Source organism: Leucopleurus acutus, assembly GCF_964270905.1.
Source record: "Leucopleurus acutus genome assembly, chromosome: 3".
In the NCBI taxonomy this organism is placed as follows: domain Eukaryota; kingdom Metazoa; phylum Chordata; class Mammalia; order Artiodactyla; family Delphinidae; genus Leucopleurus; species Leucopleurus acutus.
In genome coordinates, this window is record NC_139145.1 from 115611221 (window position 1) to 115629144 (window position 17924).

General features: G+C 41.2%; 1 protein-coding gene across 14 annotated transcripts in view; it reads right to left on the bottom strand.

Annotated features, from left to right (window-relative positions):
* Positions 1-17924, bottom strand: part of PDE8B (phosphodiesterase 8B) — a 384709-nt gene that overhangs the window by 326152 nt on the left and 40633 nt on the right. For 7 of the 14 annotated variants that reach the window (XM_082836142.1, XM_082836134.1, XM_082836133.1 and 4 more), the window contains one exon: positions 5079-14705. The exons of 3 other annotated variants lie outside the window; for them this stretch is intronic. The gene's annotated coding sequence lies outside the window, so the exon portion shown is untranslated. The remainder of the gene's footprint in view (positions 1-5078; positions 14706-17924) is intronic. 4 more of the 14 variants (XM_082836130.1, XM_082836144.1, XM_082836143.1 and 1 more) reach the window with 2 other exon arrangements.

Consider the following 17924-nt stretch of genomic DNA (forward strand, 5'->3'; position numbering starts at 1 on the left):
CTGGGAATAATCCACAGTAACTCTTGGTTCTGCCCTCTGAGTCATGTTACCTTTATCATGAAAGGTAGCACATTTGTAGCTGAGTACTTTTTTTTTTTTTTTTTTCCGGTACGCGGGCCTCTCACTGTTGTGGCCTCTCCTGTTGTGGAGCACAGGCTCCGGACGCGCAGGCTCAGCGGCCATGGCTCACGGGCCCAGCCGCTCCACGGCATGTGGGATCTTCCCAGACTGGGGCACGAGCCCGCGTCCGCTGCATCGGCAGGCGGACTCTCAACCACTGGGCCACCAGGGAAGCCCCGCAGCTGAGTACTTTTATCATCCTGCTTCCTGCCAGTAGTTTGGAGATCTAACAGCCTCCTTTATTTTGTACTGTTTCTGTCCCTTTCCGTTTAAGTTGGCAGTGCTTTTGCCAAAATTAATTTCTTAAATACTTTGTGGGTCTCCTGTCAATTTCCCTTACATATAACAACCACAGTTCTTTTGAGACAGGCACTCCTTTAGCTAGGGTAAAGATGTTGAGATGGTTAAGGGACAACTCAGACAGGCCTTATTATTTGAGAAGTTGTATGAGGTACCCCTTTTATCTCTAGAGAGTGTCCATCATGTGACTGGATACTCTTCTGATCCTTAGATCTTCCTGAGGTTTTAACAGAACCTACTACAATAACCACTTGGCATTCTCCTAGGCCAGGGTTTATCTCTATGCCACATGCTTGAAAGTCATTTCTTACTTTTAACATCTTTTGCCATTTGGAGAGACTGAGAATTTTCAAAATCATCAAGTCCCAGTTCCTTTTTGTTTAACAGTTCTTCCCCTCATTTTTTCTTTCTCCTCTCGCATTTTACTATATGTAGCAAGAAAAACCCAGGTGGCACCTTCAACATTTTGCTTGGAAATCTTAGCTAGATAAACAAGTTCATCACTTACCTGTTCTGCTTTACATATCATTTCAGGAGACAATTTTGCAAAGCTTTCTGTTACTACCTAACAAGGAAATCTCTTCCTCCAGTTTCCACATTTCTTACTTCCCTTTGAGCCCTCACTGGCAGCATCCTCCAAGTTTGAATTTTCACTAACAGTCTGTTCAAGGCAAATTAGGCTTTCTCTATCGTGCTCCTCAAAATTCTTCTAGCCTCTAAGCAGTTTCAAAGTCAATCCCACTTGTTTTAGGTATTTGTTGTAGCAATACTCCACTTTCAGGTACCAAAATGTAACCTTGTGTTTTTAAGTTTCATTGATTAGATCTGCTAGAATTTTAAGTACATGGGAAGATTCTGTATGTTTGTAAGAAATTTCAAAACCCAGCACTTCCAACCTGAGCTACTCAGAGATGATTTTTTTTTTTTTTTTTTTTTTTTTTGCTTTTGAGTTTGACAAAATTACTGTATCACCAGGAAGGTAAAGAAATATGCATTTTTAAACATACTCTATCCTCAGGAGAGTATAAGAATACTCATAAGAGTAAGTATAGTGATAGACGAGAAATAAAGTTAAGTATATAAGTACTTTATAACGTTTAAGTTTAAATATATTAGTAAGTGTTGTAATCATTGTGATGATTCACATGTATGTTTCTGCTTTTAAAGGCATTTGTAGCATTTAAAAGATTCCGATATAGGATACTCACTATTTTAGAAGAAGAAATTCAATTAGCTTATAAATTAATATTTAAATGTCTGGAAAATGTTATATTTGTTAAATTCGTAAGTTTTAATTTTTTTTAGTTGTGTAAGGGGCGTTCAGATTTTCAGAGGAATATTGTTTAATCTATTTATACAATTAGTAAATCCAGCGTTAAAGTACCAACAGCAGTGATTGTGCCTCTGGACGTACAGAGACCCCTCGGACATTAAAGAATGTAATCAGATGTAAGCGTTCCTGAAAGATTCATGGCGGAGACACAGAAGGCAGAATTAGGGAGGCAAGAGCCAGGTTTCAGTTGGTATCAGTTGCTATTTAAATTGCCGGGATGGCGGCTCTGGAATGCTGCTGTCCTGACGCCCTCTAGTGGTTCAGACTGCGAAGTCCACCTTTTCTGAGAACCAGGAGAAAAATGCTTATTGCTAAGTCAGCTCGCTCTCCAAGAAGTTTCTCTTGATTAGCGAGACTTAGGGAAAAAAGAAAAAAAAAAAGATCCAGAAATTCTTCTGTCAACGTTCTTGTGAGATACTCAACCAGTCTTTACACAAACACTTCCTGCATCACTAGGCGCCTCAATCCTCTTTGGCTACCTCTAATTATTATAAAACGCTTCCTTCTTCTCAGCTGACACCCCATCACTGCGACCTGTACCACTGGCTCTGCGTTTCCCTCTGGAGCTGCACGGCACAATTCCAATCTCTCTTGCACCTGACAGCACCTCAAATATTTGAAAATGACTTCTTGTCCTCCTCAGCCCGAGCTTATCTTCTCCAGACCAACACACGTGGTTCCCTCTACTGTTCCTCATTTGACCCAGCTTTCAGTTTCTGTCCCAGTTGCTCTCTTCTGGAGGCATTTCAACAGCCCCTGAAAACACACCGATGGCAAAAATGGCCTCCACCCTGAGAGGTGGCCCATCTGCCCACAGTGCGGAGAGGCTGTCGCCGCCCTCTCAGTGCACACTCTAACTCCAAGGGCTGTCTGGATCAGCCTTGTCCAACAATGTCAAATGATGGATGGATGGAAGGCTACGATCTCCCTCGTCTGGACTTTCCCACTAGCCTTGCTTTACTCTCTTTGTAGCCTTGAAGCATTTTCTGTATTTGGACAGAACTTATCAGTTTCCTACATAATACTGTATGCAAACCACCTGGACAGGTGACCAGGTCTGGGTGAAGTTGGCCTGCCATTGAGCAGAGAGCTCTTGAGAAATCTCAAGAATGACTTCTTCCCTTGTGAGAATGAAGCTTAGTAACTTGAGACTGGATTCTAACCTTCATGTTGCGGACATCTGACCGGACTACATCCCTTCCACTGTAGCTGAAGCTCATTTTCTCTCATATCTCCCTCTATGGAAACAGAGAAGAAAGACTTGGTGTCAATAATGTAACATCCCTCTATAATTTGAAGAGACTGATATTCAGTCTACTCACACCTCTCTTCTCTGAACTAATGTAGACTTTTCCCTGAAGGGCTATTTTTCAAAAGCTTTCATCATTTACTTTGTCTCCCCTGGCTCCTTTCCAACTTCTCCATAACATCCTACCCTTATGGGGCCAAGGACTGAACAGTATGTTTTAATGACTGATATTGGCTATAGATTAAGAATTATATCTGTGAAAATATTTCCATTATAACATAGCTCATTGTACAAAGATTTATATACCTAAGGAGTTCCTGGCTGGCATATAACAAGTTATGTTTCAGTTATTTGAAAGTTGGGCATATTTTCCCACAGAAACAGTGGTTCCCAGCCCAGCCAAAAAAAAAAAAAAAAAAAGCCAATTTAGATCACACAGCAATAATGATATCAGGTTGAATTTAGCGAATAAGAATTCTCTGATCTTAAGCTTAAGGGATGCAGAAAGATGAAATGAGAATTTCTGTCTCAATTTCTCAGTAGAGGCTGCTCTTCGGGGACATTTTGAAATGGGCAACTCTTAACTTTGAATATCTTCCCACATTCTTTTCTGGCCCTCTCCCACCTCTTCGGGTCCTTATCCCAGTCTCCTAGTTCCCAATATTCTAGTGTTGTCAGAAATCTCCTAGGGTGCTGCCTCACTCAGATCTCCCTACATTCTGCAATTCTCCATGCTTCAATACACCTGAGCTCCCCTTGCCCATGACCCATCATCCATCCCCTCAGTAAAGCCAAGTTCAGGTGGGGTTAGAATGACAGGTACCTCATCAAATCAACTGCCATTAATGAATTCTCAATGATGCCTCTGTTTTTAAATGGATATCTTAGATAGTCAAAAGATTCTTATCTGTGCAATTTCAGGCAGTGTCAGAAAATTTTAAAATACAGATTATATGAGGGAAGATTTTGGTGAATATGGAAGCCTTATAGTAGATATGTTCATTCTGCCTAATGGGAGTGTATCCCAAATGGCACCTCCTTTCCACAGATTCCCTCCCTCCTCTATTTCTGAATCACAGATATATGCTCCATATTGCTTTTCAAATTGTTTTTGACAAATTGCTGTTCTCTTAAGAAACTGAGTGAAAGCAACCATGCCAAAAAAAAAAAAAAAAAAAGCACATACTGTAGGATTCCATTTATATAAAATTCTAGAAAAAGCAAACTAATCTATAGTGACAGAAAGTAAATCAGTGGTTGCCCAAGTTCAAGGCAGGAAGGAGAAATGAATTACAAAAGGGCCTGAGGAAACTGTTGGAGGTTATGGAAATGTTCACTCTCTTCATGTGGTAAAGGTTTCATGGGTGCATACATCTGTCAAAATTTAACACACTTTATTACACTTTAAATATGTGTAGCTTATTGTACATCATTTATACCTCAATAAAGTTGTAAAAAGAGAAAAATGAAAAAAGACTAACATACACACACATACATTTTTCTTCTCAGAATTGACACTTATTAATAGTTTATCATATTTGCCTCATTAGTGCTTATATAAATTAAATAAAACAGATAATAGTTAAGTCCCCCACCACTGTTCTATTTCTTCACCCCAAACCCCAGGAGCAACTATGATGAATTTAGTGTATATCCCAACCATCTGTGGTAATTTTACATGCATATATATGTATTCTTAAATAATACATATTATTTATGTGTTTTAAAATTCATGTAAATGACAACATGTACATTTTATTCCACCAAATTTCTTCTTTATTACATTGTCATGAGTTGACATTACATAAAGATTATTTTACACATGGATATATTATGTTACATATAGGTACAACCCATTCCTTCTAATGGCTGTTATAACAATTCATATCATAATATAATAGAATATTATGATCATGCACATCACAATATACTAGGATATTATGATTAAAATCATATCACAGGATAATACGAATATATTTTATTTATCCATTCCCCCTTTGATAGGCATTTCCGTTGTTCTCAATTTTCATAATTACAAGCAATATTGCAATAAGCTGCAAAATTTTCAAAACAAACCTTATGGTATTGGCAGTAGGAGTTACTGGGTCGTGGCCACCAATTAAGTGGACGGGTGGGTTTGTTGAGTCAGATGCTGGTAAGGAGGAGTGTCCTGCTTCAAGGATCTGCGGTCTGTACAGAAATAGCCAAAGTCGGATATGACCCTGTCTCCAAATTGCAGCTGAACAAAGTGGCTCTGTGATGCATCCTGCAGAGTTGGAGATGATTCAGAGGACTTTAGTGGCCCACAGAGTTTAAATCTGAGTTGGACACAGAGGGGATCCAAAGCAGAGGACCTTCCATGACACAGGTACAGCAAATGCCTTTAGCAACAAGCCATGAGCCATTCAACGCTATCCGCTGCTGTTTAAATTCTTGAGGGTTTTAATGTTAAATGAGCATCAGAAAATGTATAGTCACTCTTCTAGATTACTGTGTGATGTATATGTAGTAAACCTGCCTTGTTGGTAGTATTATTCGGATCCTTCTTTATGTTTAATTTTTACTTTCTTGATTTGGTAAAACCTCAACGTACCATGTTAAGGTCTCCACTATGATTGTATTTCTAACACGTTTTGCTTTGTATATTTTGATGCACTGCGATTCAGCATATACAGATTCCCAAATGTTATGTCTTTCTCGTGAATTTTACCTTTCATTATTATAAAATTATATCTCAAAAGTGTGAAGAGAACCTCCAGCATTTCAGTGGGCTGAGTTGATGCAGAAGAGTTCCCCTTCGGCTACTACTACTGAGAAACGCTGGACAGTCGTGTATATATATATATGCCATTGACAGAAAGAAAGGGAATTCTCCCTATTCTAGAAACAAAGAGGGAACCTAGAGGCTGAGCAGTAAGTGGGGGCTAATGCCTCTGTAGCCTGTGCAGGGTTTGGACCACCTAGGGATTTTAACACCCTTGCAGGCCAATAAGTTGTTGTCTCTAGTGTGAGCAAGGAAGCAATGGGTGGGCATTGAGCAATCTGAATTGCTGAGCGCTAGGCTACTGGCAAAAACAGGATCAGATAAGTTCCTGCATCCTCAGGCTACAGGTGAAAAAAAAAGTCATCCACAAAAACTTGAAACTATACCTGTGTCATACATTGGCACGAGTTCTGCATTTTCACTGTGAGACAGAAATACCAGGCTGAGAAGGAACATAAAAGCAAGTTGAGAACTGGTGATGTCTCTAGGAGTCTAGCAGAAGCAAACTTGCAGCCACAGTGAAGGGACAATCTAACAACCCCAGGCACACAGTTCTTCCCCAAGGGAAAAATCCCTGCTGAAAATAAGCTCACAATAAAAATTACAAATCATAGGAGGAAGTCACCCAGGGCCAGATCATGAAATTAACAGGAGAAATAATGCCCCACGAAGTAGAGAAAACAGATCAACCTATAGATGGCTATAAAATAAGTATGTTTTAGATGACTTACAAGATGAAAGAAGGAATAGAGAGTACAAAGGAAAACAGGAAATCACGGAAAAAGAAAAGGTAGATTTGGAAAAGGACCAAATAGTTCTTTTATAAATGAAACCTATATCCACTGAAAGTCAAAACTAAATAGATATATTTAATACTTGCATAGAAAATAAGGAAACTGGAACTAAGGACATGACTCAGAATGTAGCACAGAGGTGAAAAGGGGGGGAAAAAAGAGTTTAAGAATCACCAAGGACAGAATCATAAATAACAGAAAATATACCCATTAGGAGTTACAGAAGAGGGAAATAGGAAATGGGGAGGAAGCAACAACTGAAGTGATAATGACTGAGAATTTTTACCACATTGACAAAAGACGGTGTACAGAGAAGTACACTGCATCAGAATATATTGCTATGTAACAAACCAACCCCAAACCTGGTGGATTAAAAACACCACTGTTTATTTACATCATAGTTCTATGGATGAACAAGTTGGGCTTGGCTCTGCTGAGAGGTTACCCACGCGTCTGTGGTCAGCAGGAAGTGGCCTCACTCACTTTAGCCGAATGAGGAATAAAGGGGAAGAGAACTGGCTGAGCCCCTGAGGGCTCTCTGCAAAGAGTATTCTGTTTCCCTCGGCAACTACTGGGCTGCAGACAAGTCAGCCTCACACTGCCCAGAGGCCTCTGTGTTCTGATTTAATGTTTTGCAGCTGGGTTTTCAAATGGGCTGTTGTGTAGCATGTTCTGCCCTTTTACACAGATTGTGACAGACGTCGACTTCCTGGGAACAACTTGGATTCAGGAGGGAACTTGGAGTCATTTTCATTAATGACTTGACATTTCTTTGCCTCTGTTGCAAGCGTGGGGTAACTAATTGTTAGTTTTACCTATGACCACTTCACCCTCTGAATTCAGTTCAAAGTATCTAAATAAAAAACGAAATCATTTGGGTCAGTGTTAAAATTTGCTCTGCTAGGACTGCAGTACTAAGACTTTTTTGGGGGGGGGGAGGCGTGGATTATGGTTAATGTTTAAAAGAATCAACAAGAATTATATTTACACAGTCCTGTAGATTGATGATTGGGCATAGTAGGAAAGGGGGCTGGACTGTGGGAAATAAAAGCAGGTAGAAAAGTTGAAAATAATTGATTAATTGATAACTGATTAATTCAAAGGAAAAAACAAGATGGCTTTCCTATTTAGGGTTTCCTAAACCATGAATCCTTATTCCTCTCAGTCAAGAAGTAGAAGCTAGAAAGGATTTGTTTTTCCTAAATAAATTCCACACCAGAGTCTTTGATAAACAAACTCATAGGAAAGAAGGAAATCTTGTTAATCATCGCAATAGACTAGAATGACAGCACATCGTTCACCTGTTCTGGAAACACCCTGTTCTGGAAAGGGCTCTCAGGCAGGTAATCCTCACCCATTTGTTCTACTCCAAATATACATGCTATTGGGCAAAGAAAAAAAAAAAACTGACAGCAAGTGGGAAAAGTGTCACTTGTCCTAGGAAACTCCTAACTTAATCCATTTAGGGCCTGAAAGCAGGGACAGAGGGTGAAGGGTGAGGGAGGGGTGACGATAAGAAATCATTGTGGTGCTTCAGGCTGAGAGGGACTGAGGAGATGGCATCCTTAGGCTCCAACTTTCCAAGGATGGTACCTATTTCAGATATTCAGACCTGGGACTTGTCATAACAGATGTTTAGATAGATGGTTTTGAGACTTTGGTCACTATCAACATGGGCAGCCTAAGGTGCCAGGGAAGTGGAGGGAGTTTCTCCTGTTCCCTGGGCGGCCATTCTTATTTGTAACGATTCTCGGGTGGGCAACACATCTGTGCCTTTGCTCTGGTTAGTCTGTGGATTTGGTGTCCCCCCTTGGCCATCTCAGACTTTGAAGTCTCCCCTTTGCTTTCACAATGACCAGTCTCTAGCCATACCACCCCACATCCACCACTCTATTTTACTCCTGCAGGGGAAAATAATGCCCAAATTGAAAAAGATGTACAAAATGTGAGGGCAAAGTAGATAGACTCATAGCTAGAGCAGGAGTGTGACGTTCTGAGGTTTTGGTAAAGGGGTCTTTTCTATAGACGGCACTCGCTGACTCTGGAATTTGACCACTGGTGTTCCTTACTTTGTGTTAAGACACTGAGGACCAGGAAGCAGTCTTCTCTAAGGTAGTGGCATCCAGACAGGTCTGACACGGCCACTAGAAGAGCTTGGACAGAAATTCAAATAAGCTGCTTCCATCTTGACTCTGCCTTGGCCAGCCCATGAGCACTAGAGCTTCTCATATCTGTTGCTTCTTCCACATCTGACTGAGTCCATCCTCAACCCAGTTACAGTTCCCATCCCATCTCTGAGCAAACCATTTGGAAAAGTGGTCTTTCCCGTCTCGATCATGCTTCCTGCTCTTGGCATTCGATCCAGCTGCATCTATGTACACCTGCAGTGTTGGTGCCCCAAGTTCTCCTAGGCCAGGCTCTCCTGGCATAACCTACACAAGCTAGTTAGGAGTTAGGCATTTACTCTTTTAACATGAAAAAAGCCTGGGGAAGAATTTCAGTTTTAAGGCAGTACAGAAAAGAGATTTGTTTCTCCTTTTGCCTCTCAGCAACAAGCAAGATGAGAAGCAGAAAAACACATGCAGCACTGATGAAACCAGTAGGCCTTTCTCTTCTCAAATCACAATACATGAAGACAGAAAGTGACTGGAAGACTCTGGCCTGAGCAGAGGAGAGAAAGGTGGAACTTAAGAACCTGCAGAGCATGAACTCACCAGGAAGCAAACTGATTTTGCAGTGCACACCCCCCTGAAAAGCTGAGGCTCTGAGGCACTAACTGGAGTGAGGCAACTGATGAAAATGGGGAGATTTGTTCAGAATCCATTTAATGAGCATTTGGTCCTCACCCACAAGCCAAACAAAGAGATTAAAAAAAAAACAACAACCTTCCTATGTATTTTTTTGGGAAAAAAATTGAACCAGAAAGCTTTTAGGATGGTGGAATAGATTCCGGAGTAAAAATACTGAATGATACAAATGTCCTCCTCATCTCAGACTCAAAACTGCCAACAGCTAGACTTAGATCCTTTAATAATGAGACTGGAAAATTCTTCTTTCCAGACATTAATGGTCCCAGAGAGACGTCCAACAGACACTGACATTTGAGTTTCCGCCACTGAAATAGCCAGCCTAATGCCATATACACTGCAGTGGAGCCAAGGGGTGACAAGCCCCTCCCAAGGTCACAGACTGTCCATTAAGCTGGTTAGTGCCTAATTCTTAAATAAGTAAGAGGAAGTAGAACAATGCTAGGAATAAATGAATACTTCGAAGACAAAAAAGCTAGAAATAACACCCTTAGATAAGAAGAGAAGGTGCATTCAGGAAATAAAAACAAGATACTAAAGAAAACAAATAACTAGAAAATAAGAATGAACTCTTGGAAATTAAGAATAAGAAACCTGAAACTGTGAAAATTGATAGAAAAGTTTGATGATAAAGTTGAGGAAGTCTCCCAAAAAACAGAAGAAAAAGAAAAAAGATATGGACAATAGAAGAGAAAAGAGGAAAATTAGAAGCTTGATCCTGAAGGTCCAATATCCAACTTAATAGGAGTTCCAGAAAGAGAAATTTGGAGAGAAGATTTGAAAAGAAGAAATAAAATTTCCTCTAACTGAAAGTCTCGAGTCCCTCAATGGAGAGGGTCCCCCAAGTGTCCAGCACAGTGAATAAAAACTACACCGAGTCATAGTACGTCAACTGCTATTGCCAAAAACACTATGGGACAGGTCCTCTGAGCAGCTATCGAGAGGAGAGTAGATGTACAAGAGATTTACTGGGGTAAACGTCTGTGAAGGATAAAGGGATAGAGAACAAGAGTAGATGGGAAGAACCTTCAGATCACAACGCAGGTCTGATACCTGTGAAAGGAGAGGGGAAAGAGAGACTTGAGTAGGAAAAGCTTCAGACCTCAGAACAGTTCTGAAAAGGTGTCAGCCAGGCCAAAGAGGAGTCTCTGAGCCACAGACTGTTCATGAGAGGAACAGGTAGGCATCACCTAGCTCTAGTACCCTCACCTTATTCAGCTATTAGCTGGAAGCTGTCTAAGGGAAGTATGGCCTCTTTGTTCCCATGGTATTGGATCCAGAGGTGTGGCAGCTGGGTTATTAGTCAACTATGATATACATGGCAGATTATCTTTAAGGGACATCTAAGCAGTTCACCTCTATGACTACTACAGTCCATTTCTTGCCCTATACAGATCACGTTCTCCATGGTTTCTACAGGCCTCTCCTCTGGAGGAGAAACTTAGAAGAGAGAAGTTATGGGAAGAACTGCAGCCCCTGATGCTGCCATTTGTCTTGAGGTCACAAATAGTACTCATTCTCTCCCACCTGCACTGTCCGATTTAAATTCCTCTCCCCACCAGCTATCAATTCTGCAGCTTTTGGTGGGGTGACCCAAACTTTCATTCTACAGGCATCTTAGCAATCACATTCTTTTCAAGCAGAATTTGCTGCCCATATATGTTTGGAGATTGAGCAAGGGTGGAGAAGAGATGCCCATGAGGACCACTTGGGATCCAAACACGTTTCCTCCTTGTCCCCGTTGTGTAAAAGCAGCTCCACCTGCCCCTGCTGATCGAAGTCAATTATCTCTGCCTAGACGATGACTCCCTTTTTCACCTGCTGGTTGTTGGTTATAAGGCATCCAAAATGCCCTGGTAGCAGCCGTAGCATAGAGTTCAGTTGGACTCTTGCTGTGTCTCCTGTCAAGAGTGCACTACATTTGGGTAGCAGGACCCCTAATCCCTCAGAGCCCAGAATTGCAGAGACAAGAAACACAACTTTCCCCAGTGGGTCGCTGGGATTGATGATACGGGGTACCACTCCTGCTTCCACCACTTGGTTCCCAGACCCACACAGTCTTCCTATTGAGGATGCATACCACATGGAAGACCTGATTTAATGTATACAGTGCTTCCTGAAGGACAGCACCCTATCCTCTCAAGGTATAATTATCTCCAAGCTGGAGATACAGCTGTGCCTTAGTAACCATTCCAGTGCTTTATGAAGCTTGCTCCTTCTAGATGATGCGACATGTGACATGGCCAGTGGATCCCATGGGCATGAGCTTACTCTCACACCTCCTTTGGTATGAAGTGGATCCAGTGGTTGACACTATGTTGTATGTGATTTCATGACTAAGATCTAGCATTCCATACGTCCTCAGGTAGTGGTGCTTGCTGAAGCTCTGTGAGCAACAACGGCAAACCAACAGCCAGAACAGGTATCTAACCCGGTGGGATGCACTGCTGAGCCTTCCAGGACGGAGGGGGCCAAATGTAGCTGACTTGCTACAACGTAGCCAGTTGGAGATGAAAAAGTTATTTTCCAACTCAACAATTCCCGGGCTCCCTCTGTTCCATCTACATTTTCCTTGAAAACTGGCTTGTTCACTTACGAACTCATCTCTTTCTTGTAGTCCTATTATCGGCAAATAAATACAACTAGCTCACGCTTTCATCATTTTCTCCGGAGATCTCTCAGCATAAATCCAAGTATTTTTAGGTGAATATTCCAATTTTCAAGTTACCAATGATTTATAAGACATTTCATCCCTACATAACACAGGTCTACATTTTCCTTCCAGCCTATTAGGCTTCTTTTGCCCACCATCCAGTCCCCAAACCAATGCCACTTATTTTTTGTTCTTCTTGTGTCTATACCTTACTACAGATACCAAGTCCTAATACCAATTAGATACTAATTTCTGACACCAAAAGCTACTGCCACAAAATGCTATATGACAAACATCCAAAAACCCAGTGGCTTAGAATAACAGCAATTTATTATCATTGATCTGTGAGTCAGCTCAGGGTTGGCAGATCTCAGCTAGGCTCAGCTAGCCAGCTCTGCTGATTTAGGTTGAACTTGGCCAGGACTGATTGGCTTTGTTCCAGGTATTACTCATCCTTCTCCTAGAACCAGTGGGCTAGTCATCAGCACGTTCTGCTGCTTCTGATGACAAAGCATGGGAGAGCAAGCTCAACCACTTAAGTGCTTTTCAAGCTTCTGCTTGCAACATGTCTGCTAATAGCCCATTAGCCAAAGTAAGCCACATGGCCAAGCCTAGAATCCAACAGGAGGGAAGCACACTCCACTCACCTCAGTGGGAGGGGAAGGGAGAACAGTGAGTATTTTTGAGCAATAATCTAATCTACCACATATGCTATTGTGGATTTTTAGACCACCTCCAAAGAGGAAAATCTTCGGGTACAAAGGATTGGGAATTCGAATGCCAGAACTTCTCAGAGTAACACCAGAAGCTAGAAGATAATGGAATGCCTTCCAAATTCGGAGTAAAATGATGTTCAACCTATAAGTCTGGATCCATCCAAACTATCAGTCAATTATGAGGCTAGAATAAAGACATTTTGGGACATTCAGAGTCTCAGTTAATCTACCTCTCATACAGCTTTCCTCAGGAAACTATTGGAGGATAAGATCCACCAGAAAGAGGGACTAAACCAAGAAAGAGGAAGATGAGGAACATAGGAAATAGGAAACCCAACATAGGAGAGAGGTGAAGGAAATGTCCAGCATGCTGGTACATGGACGTTCCATCCTGTTGCACACAGAGCTACGAGAGCAATCTGGAGCAGAAGGACAGAGGCCTCCATGTGCGGTGTGTGGAATTCAATTGTGCGAAAAATATATAAAATGCTATTGTGGAGAATGGGCACACTCAAATATACATAAAACAAAAAACTAAGAAATGAAAAAATGACATATTATCAACTTTAGGAAAGTAAAACAGATGCATATGGAAAGAAATATAATCATAGTTCACTGTGGTTCAGCTGTAAACAATATTTCATATTAATTTAGTCATAAAAATTATACTATAACTATATTGGGAGTATGGGAAGAAGAAAGTAAAATCCTTACCTACCATAATAGAAAGTTACTAGATATTATCCAACATTGATAAATCTGGAGAAAGCAATATAATACATATTACTTAGCAGTATTGAAGAAATATGCTGACTCTGGAAAGTGGAATTAGAAAATATGAAGCACGAGACATGGAATTGCTATTTTTTTGTTGCAAGTCTTCTATCAATATTTGACTCTTTTGTAAAAATGTATGCATATATTTTTCTGATAAATTTTTTAAAGGCCTAGGGAAAAGTAATACAATAAGCCCATATAACACTTTGGTGAGAGCAAATTTCATCCATTTTGTCATTTACTGAGTAATCATTTATGCTTGGTTTCAGGCATCAGAATAAAGATTAACACTGCACAGTGTTTAGTGATTACAAAACAGGTTTGCATATATTTCGTCTTGTGACTTAATTCTCACAACTCTATGAGGTTGACACAGAAGTAGATTTACCATGATGCTAATGCATCTTAAGCTTCAAGACCCTTTGATGAATAAACCCCTTCCTAACTCCGGGAAGGGGCCCTAGCAATATATTCACACACACAAAAAGGGCCTTTTGTTAACGCGATGGTTTCTTTATACTCCAGCTTCCAAAGCACCATACTTCCCCTTATATGGCCACGGGCATTATTTCTAACTAAATATACATTTTGTACTCACCCAATTTGTATTCACAATTTTGTATTCTTTTGTTTAAAAAGGGTTTCCCCAAAGAGTATAAACTTCAAGGCCCATAAAACCTGAATTCATCCCTGGGTAAGTACTATCTATCCCATTTTACAAATTGATGAATGAGGTTAAGTGGCTTTGCCCAAGTTTGCACATCTGAATTCAGATATTTGAATGTCCAAATCCATTTTCTTTCTACTACTCCACAAGGCATATCTAGATGGTGAAAGAAAGGTTAAGAGGCATCAGCTCCTTTACTGGGAAAATCAGTCCTGGAACATGGATGGAAAGGGGGCAAATCTGAGCCATCGGGATTCATATGGTGGTGTTCTGGGTTAACAGGTGGTGGTGAAAGATACAAAAGGGAAGTTCACTGAAGACAAATCATGATGACACATCATTTTCTCTTCAGCCGGCTCAGCCGAGTGCTTGCAGAGCAATTACACCAAAATGCCACCTGTGAGACACAATCCTCTTGGAGTAGGAAGAGGTGATCTCCTTCTTCCAAATATCTCTTATTTCAACGTGGCCTCTGGGAACAGATCTTGGTATCTCCATAATGCAACTCTACCTGGTGGGAAGAGCCTGAGGCAGGTTGAAATCAGAGGTTAGGAAATCAAAGATGCGCAGAATTGGAAGAGACACTTGGGGGAATTTAGCTCAACTCAATAAGAAGAGGCAGATGGGGCTTCCCCAGTGGCGCAGTGGTTAAGAACCTATCTGCCAATGCAGGGGACATGGGTTCAAGCCCTGGTCCGGGAAGATCCCACATGCCACGGAGCAACTAAGCCCGTGCGCCACAACTACTGAGCCTGCGCTCTAGATCCCGCAAGCCACAACTACTGAAGCCCGCGCGCCTAGAGCCCATGCTCCGCAACAAGAGAAGTCACCGCAATGAGAAGCCCGCGCACCGCAACGAAGAGTAGCCCCCGCTCGCCGCAACTAGAGAAAGCCTGTGACCAGCAATGAAGACCCAAGACAGCCAAAAATAAATAAATTAATTAAAAAAAAAAAAAAAAAGAAGAGGCAGAGCATAGTGAGAGGCAGCCCATGGGGTGGTTAAGAGTATGACTTTGAGCAAGGTATTTAATCTCTATGCTTCAGTGTCTTCATTTGCAAACTAGAGATAGAAAAATGAGTCCATATTCCCTCATCTACAATTCAGAATCCATAAATATAAAATTATTTCAAAACCTATTTCATGGGAAGAGCTGACCTGACCTCATTTGGCAGCAAAATCTAACCCAATTCATGTAAAGGTATGTATTCCGTTTAATGTAAAACTCATATGCCTCACTGCAGAAATATTAACGTATTTGACTGTGCCATGGGAGTCTTTTCTAACATGAGGTAGATGTGCCACGCACCTTTCTAAAATCCAAAGAATTTTAAAACACATCTGGTCTTAAGTCTTTAGGATAAAAGTCTGTGGATCTTAAGTGCGTATCTCATAAGGCTGTTGTGAGGATTAAATTAGTAATATAGGAAAGGTGCTCAGAATAGTACATGGCACAAAATAAGTGCTCTAGACAGGTTTTCTGTTACTACTGGGAGCCCCCTCTATACGTATATTCCTAAGACATGTTATCTGGCATTTATCTGACTCCTAGGAAGGAGAATACAATTCCTTATGAGACACTCTTGTTTAAGTGCTGGATATTTCTAATCTAATCTAATCTTATAATTTCTAAGATTATAAAGATCTTATAAAGCTGAAATTTGCCTTCTTCTAACTTCCCCCCACTGGTCATAGTTAGCTTTCAATACAGCTTTTGCAGATAGCTATTGCATCTCCCCTGGGTCTTCTTTTCTCCATGGTTAATTGTTCTTCATATATTGCTCCCAAACCAGCCTTTTAGCTCTCCCCTTGATACACTCGTTTGCCAATATATCCTTTCAAATGCAGTGCCCCAAATAAAACCCAGAGGTCCATATGGGTTCAGAACAGCAGAGAATACAGTCCATATTTTTTCTGTGCTCCAGATTGTGAAAAACAACTGCATCTCAATGTGAAAACAGAAGCGAGATGGGAGGAGATTTGGAAAAACACAATCAAGGTCATCAAGAGTTTCGTTAGAAAAACATACTAAAAAAAAAAAATTCAATTTCAAAACAATATTTTCTGATTTCCCTGAACTAAGACAGAAAACAGTGAGCAGCCTAGGCCAATCGAAATGCAAGAGTCAAACACTCTAGCGGGGGGGAAAAGGCTGGTTCTGCTCTCCCAGAGGATTAAAATATATCTAGTGACAATATTTTCAGCTCTCACCTGTGGTGGACTGGGATAATCTACAGGTAGAAGGAGAAGCTTTGGGTTAGGCGCGTGGGCTTCAGTAGTTGTGGCTCATGGGCTCAGTAGTTGTGGCTCAGAGGCTCTAGAGCGCAGGCTCAGTAGAAGTAAGATTGGTGATTTATGCCAATTCATTTACTGTGAAATCCTACAGACAGTAATGCTGGAGCCCATGTGAAGGTCAGCGACCGTATCCCACAGTCCAGGAAAAACCAATGACATTTCAACAGAAGGAGAAGAACAGACCTAAATAAAACTCTGACAAGTATCAGCACCAATGCCCAGTGAATTACTGAGAAACAGGAGGACACTGCTCCCTCTGGTTGGCACAGCTAGACCCTTCCTCATCTCTGGCCTTGACCCCTCTGGTTACAGAGAACCTACAAATAAACCCACTTGCTTAGGTTACAGAGAACCTAAGCAAATAAACCCACTAGAAGGGAAGAGATCCGTTTCCAGGGTAGGCAAGCTGTGATGGGAATAGTGAGAAAAACATTCCTCTCTGGCAGTGGCCATCTTGGCTACCTGCAAAGTAAGCCTAGACTTCTAGATTCCTTTGGAGTTTTGGTAAAGATCCCCTGAGAGCTGGTTGGCAGGTACATGGGGATTCATTATTCTATTCTTTCTATTTTGTGTATGTTAAAAATTTTCCATAATAAAATGTTTTGAAACATCCTCAAGCATTTGTAACTTTTTAAAAGAATGGTGACAGTGTAATAATTGAATCTGTTCTCCTTTTCCCTATACTGAAGATATTTTTTAAATCAGAAGGTACCTTCATTAATAAACTGGTCAGGAAAGTGTTAGTAATTTTTTATGTGAACATATTAGCTCATATAGTAGGTTACATGTCTTAATAACTGAACAGGGAAATAATCTATTCAGACAGGCTTTTTTGTTGGTGTTTTTTTTTTTTTTTTTTTTTTTTTTTTGGCTGTGTTGGGCCTTCATTGCTGCGCACAGGCTTTCTCTAGTTGCAGCAAGCGGGGGCTACTCTTGGTTGCGGTGACCGGGGGCTACTCTTGGTTGCGGTGCGCAGGTTCTCACTTCAGTGGCTTTTCTTGTTGTGCAGCATGGGCTCTAGGTGCGTGGGCTTCAGTAGTTGTGCCTCACAGGCTCTAGAGTGCAGGCTCATGGCACACGGGCTTAGCTGCTCCGTGGCATGTGGGATCTTCCTGGACCAGGGCTCGAACCCATGCCCCCTGCATTGGCAGGCAGATGCATAACCACTGCGCCACGAGGGAAGTCCCTCAGACAGAGTTTTGATACTGAAAACTATCTTCAAAGTTATGTTGGTGAATGAAATAGCCATCAGGTTCATATCTGACTGGAGGCAAGGATGTCAGTAACTTTGGGAATCTCCAGCCTGCTTTCTCCTTTAATCCACTGAGAAATGGATTTGTGATCATGGTACTCAGACTCAGACCAAACCCACTATCAGAACCACACAGATTAAAGAGTAGTCAGGAAATTGATAAGGTGAATAGACTTTGACCTACGTCTGGTCAAATGCA